Source organism: Urocitellus parryii, chromosome 8, assembly GCF_045843805.1.
Source record: "Urocitellus parryii isolate mUroPar1 chromosome 8, mUroPar1.hap1, whole genome shotgun sequence".
Taxonomy (NCBI): Eukaryota; Metazoa; Chordata; class Mammalia; order Rodentia; family Sciuridae; genus Urocitellus; species Urocitellus parryii.
The window spans coordinates 142,861,074-142,866,545 of record NC_135538.1 but is presented as its reverse complement, the minus strand read 5'-3'; positions in this window follow the sequence as shown (position 1 = coordinate 142,866,545).

Below are 5,472 nucleotides of genomic sequence, written 5' to 3'. Positions count from 1 at the left end.
AGAGGGAGTGGTTTGTGAAGTAATGCCAGGGAGCCATTAAGTGTGGAGATTCCTTATTGGTTGACTGCTGTATCTAGTTTATGTTAATTAGATAAGCTGTGTGGAATGTATAAACACCCCTCCTGTCCTACAATAAACGGCTCCCACTCCTGCTGTATCAATGTTCACAAGTTGCTCCTCACCCCCCAGTTATTTTGCCCAGCCAGCCGGGCTGTGGCAGAACAGTGCCTAGCACGTGGTTACTACTGAAAGTTAGCTATTGTATGTTCTTATGACTTTTAAATTTTGATCTCCAAATCAACCCGTTTTTCTTAGCTGCAGACTCATCCATATCCCCCTGGTGCTGATAGTCAGGACCCTGGCTTGGATAGTCCTGAGCCTCCTCAACTCATCCTGCTCAGAACTGGACTCTCTTCTGACATAAGACAACATGAAGAGTTTGGTACAGAGGGCAGGGAGTGAGACCCTACGCATTTCAGCTATCATCATTACATATGTCAAAACTGTCCTTGCTCCTGTATTCTTTTGTGGAAGGCACACCATCCTCCAGGTAGCCCAATTCAGAAAGCTGGGAGTATCTTAAATTTCTGCATTTTCTTCATCCAGCAAAATCTAGTCAGTCACTAAGTCCAGTTCATCCTTTCCTCCTTCAAGTTTCTTTTATATCTTCTGTTCCCACAACCTCATCATTTTCTGGCTCCCGTTACTTCCCCAGACTTCCAAGTGGTGGCTTGGATACCAGGCACGACTCTCCTCAATTCATCCCCGTCAGTGATGTAGGAATGGATCCTGGTCATTCCCACTGAGCTCATCATAGACGTTGAGCACATCATGGACTTGACCGAGATCCTTTGCTCATCCATTAGCTTCCACAATGCATTTCTCACGCCTTTCTTACCGTGGTGAACAAGACCTGCCTGGATGTCACCTCTCAGAGGTGCACAGAGGTACCATGATGGTGTTCTGAAGTGTTCCATACACTCCCATTCCTGAGGCCACTGCATATGTTTTCTAATCTCAAATGGGCCTTCCCCATTTCTGTAAATAAAAGTCTTCATCAAATAGGCCGACAAACACAATGATTATTTGGACACATTTAAAATCTCAATTACATGAAATTAAATTAAATAAAATACAGTCATCCTTTTGGGCCTAAAGATGTGCCAAAAAAATGAGTGCACAGAATTGACAGCGGAAAAACCTTTGCAAAGTGGTGAGGACAGAAATGTTTTTTTTTTTTTTTTTCCTAACGGCTTTTTGAGCAGAATCTATTATATTCTGTTAGATGCTGAGAAAACTATAATCTGACAAAGTTTCTTTCTCAAACAATTGTTTTACCAAAGGCAAAGAAGAACTTTAAACATTACGGGTGCTTCCACCTTGGCCAAGAAGAGAGATTTGGGTGTAATTAAAAAGGTCAGTCTCTCTGAGGCCTGGGTGTCTTGTAGGAGTCTGGGTCAGCCTTACAGGGCTCACTGGGATTATTTCAAGCTATAAGTACTTTTGTGCACCACCTCCACTGGGAAATTATCCCCTGGTACCTTGATAAGGGACCATTTGGATTTTTTTCTAAGAAGGACAATTAAGAACAATGGCAGTTGACACATCAAACAGTATGCCAACAGTAGCAAGGAAATCACAAAGCTCTAAGCAGTTCAGTAAGTGGTTGGGATAAATATTTTGCATTCACAGAACTCAATAACAGGCCATCTTTCCCAGGTCAAGCTGACTGCCTTTCACATACAACTTGCAAATAAACTTAAGTCATTCAAACTATGTTTTTCTATTAGAATCTTCTACATTGAGGATTCAGTCTAAAACCTTCAAAATAGGAAGAGCTTTGCTCTGCATGACAACAAGGGTCTTTGGTGATTCCATATTTCTCTGTGATGCTGTTCAAACTGCCTAGTGGGACATCTGGGTCCCCAGGGGTTTCCCGTTCTGCAATTATACTAGGTCACCCTGTGCCAGGCAGATTCCCATACTGCAACAAACCTGAGATAATCATCTTAGAAAGAGAAAATGTTTATTTGGCTCAAAGTTTTGGAGACCTATTTCTTTTAGGTGTCTGGTGTGTGTGTTGGGGAACAGGCAGCTCATCACAGTGGAGCAAAACTGCTTATCTCATGGCTGGGATGTGAAAAAATTAAGGAAGAGACAGGATCCTCACAATCACCTTTAGGATATGCCCCCCAATATCCTAAAGATATAAAAAGACCTCTCATTAGGCCAGAGCTCCTAAAGATTCTACCACCTCCCAAGAGCACCATGGATTGGGGATCAAGCCTTTAACCCATGAGCCTTTGAGGGACAGTCCAGATCCAAACTGCATCGTGTCCCACCTCCATAAGCAATGCCTTCTCTAGTCAGACCAGACCTGCTGGCCTCAACTGGCACTCTGCTTCCTGGGGCCTCTTTTCCTGTGTCCATGCTCTGCCTCTGTCCAGGGTGCTCTTCTTTCCCTGTGTAAGTCCTTCAACACTCTGACCCCACATTCTTATAGTCAGGTCCATGTTCCTATGGTACATATCTACTGTGTTGTCATGGTGCTGATGTTGGTGATGATGTGTTAGTGATTATGGAGATGATGAAGATGGTGGTGATGGTGTTGGTGATGATGATGATGTTCATGATTATGAGGATGATTTGATGAGGTTGATGATAATGATGATTTGATGATGTTGATGACAATGATGACGACGATGATGGGTATCTACTTGTAGAATCTGAGATTATTGAGATTAAAAAAACAACTTCTTTTCCCCCAGTTACTAACACAGGGCTTTAAGCATAATACTGACTACAAATTGAATGACTAAAGAATTGCAGTATTTGCTTGTTGACTTTTATTTTGTTGCTAGTAGGAACTATCTATATGGGATAAATAACACTACAATGTTTGCTAGGTATTTGACTCTTAGGTAGCTCCTGGAAAGGACTATTTATAAATATATGGTTGACTTAGGAGTGGTCCAGTTACGATCATCATAAACCAAATGTGCCCTCAGGATTCCTGACAGTATTTTGTATCGGTCATTTGCAATTTGTGCTTGATTTCAGCATTTGAATAAACTCATATCATTCTCCTCCTTCAGACTGATTCCTGGTAGATAAAATGAACGGCGTGTGTACTCGAAATGTCATTTTTGTTTTGACATCTGAGTTGGTATAATATCTATTTACTCATCATCCATCATCCATTCATACAAATTTATTGGGCGATTACTATGTGACAAGACCTATTCTAAAATCAACTGTGCTCTTTTGCATGTTGTATTACACCTTATTATGTGGTATGATAGTGTTTGTGTGTAGAGTATATGTCAGGTGAAAATTGAATTGATGAATTTATGAGTTTATATGGCTAAATCAGTTTTAATTCCAGATTTAATTATCAGATCTAATGAGTAGCTTAGATCTACTTTTCAGTTCACATATTCCCTGCTCATATTTTTTTGGGGGGATTATAAGATGTCATATGATTATATTGGTGGTTTTTCAAACATATTTTTGAAGCAGCAGAAATTTGTTTTCAGATGTAGTTGAAAATACAGAAGTCTTTAGAAAGAATAAAATAATTCTCAATCCTATCACCCGAAGTCCTGTTTTACTGTGGTATGTCATACCTGCAGCTCCTCAGTGAGCACCATTTACACAGAACTCAAAGCGGGCGTTGTCCTCCGGATCTGTCTCAGGTGGCCTCATTTCCTTGCTGTCAGTCATGGTTTGCTTACAGCTCATGTGTTGAAGGCCTGGTTCTCGGCTGAGTGAGCTGCTGAGAGGTGGTGGAACCTTCAGGAGGTGGGGCCTAGTGGAAAGAAATAGGTTATTGGGGGTGGGCCCTGGAAGTGGATACTGGTACCCAAGCATGTTCTTCCCTTTTTAAATTTGTGCTTATATGTTACCATGAGGCAAGAAGTTTTCTGCACCACATACTCCCCACCATGATATTTTGCCTCACAATAGACTCAAAGGCCAGAGCCAAGTGACCATGGACTGAAACCTCTGAAACCATAAGCCACAATAAACCTTTCCTCTTAATAAGCTTATTTTCTCAGATATCTTGTCACAGTAATGGAACTCACGTCTCTTTTTAAAATGCCTCAATGTATTTTAATTAGCATCTTGTTTTTCTGAATTTATTATTATTTTCAATATGAAGCTCATTTTACTAGCTACCTATTTTTGTTACCACTGTTATATACACTCCTGAAGAGATGAGTCCTTGGTTTCTGTTAGTGTTTCATGTAACCCCAAGACTATAACTAAACAGTCCTCATAACTAAACACATTATATTTACATCTAACAAGACATTACTGGAGTTTAGCAGTATAAACACACACAAAACAAGGCTTTACTGAATTGCTAGCCAACCACATTCACTATTAGTCATATTTAAGTGAATGCAAATTCTTTCAGAAAGGAACGTTAACTAAGAACCAGATGCCCTTGACCTGATATTAATAAGAATTTACCAAAAGGAAATAATTCAAACTAACAAAAATATATTAACCAACTTCAAAGCCGTAGTATTTATACTGTGAGGCTGATGTTCTTTTTTTTTCCTATTTATATATTTATGTCATATAACAAATAAATTCCAAATGAATGTCAAAACATAAAGAGAGAAAGGCCATCATGCTCAGTGAAATAAGCCAGACCTAGAAGGTCAAAGTTCAAGTGATTTCTGGGATAGGAGGAAGCTAATCCAAAGCAATGGGGGGGTTGGTGGGGGGAGAGAAAGAAAAGATAAAAAGGACGGGAATGAAAATAAAAGAAAGTTCAGTGAGATCAGTGGACTAGAGGAAGGGTATGGAAGGGGAGGGAGGAGGGACGGGAAGGGGAGGGACTGTGGGAGGATCTGACCTCACTTTCCTATGGACTGTGTGAATGTCCACAGTGGATCTCACCATCAGGCCCATCCACAAGCACTAATTTTAAAAAAAGCTAAAGTAAATATCAGAAAGATCTGAAGAGTAGAGGGAAGGGAACGTGGGAGGGATGAGTGGAGGGAGAAAGGGAAAAACCGGGACTGAATTAGAGCAAATTGTATCCCATGCTTTCAGAATCATGTCAAAATGAAAAAATCTGCCTCATGGTGATGTGCCCTCCGGATCTGTCTCAGGTGGCCTCATTTCCTTGCTATCAGTCGTGGTTTGCTTACCTGTCCCCCTACATATAATTACCTATAACTAAAAGTTACATATAACTAAAAAGAACCAATAAAAATTTTTAAATAATAAAGGTAAAAAAGTGAAATCCCTTCAAACAACAGAAAGTTTTATGTGGATATTTAGTAAATCCTTAGGTGGAGAACATGTTTGAGACATTGAAACAACAGAGATAATAATAAATGACAATGGACTAGAAGACGTGGCTATATAAAAATGGAAATTTCTATAAATAGGAAACATCATCGTGTAGAACAGAGAAGGATTAACATCCCTGCTATATGACAATGGATTCTTCCT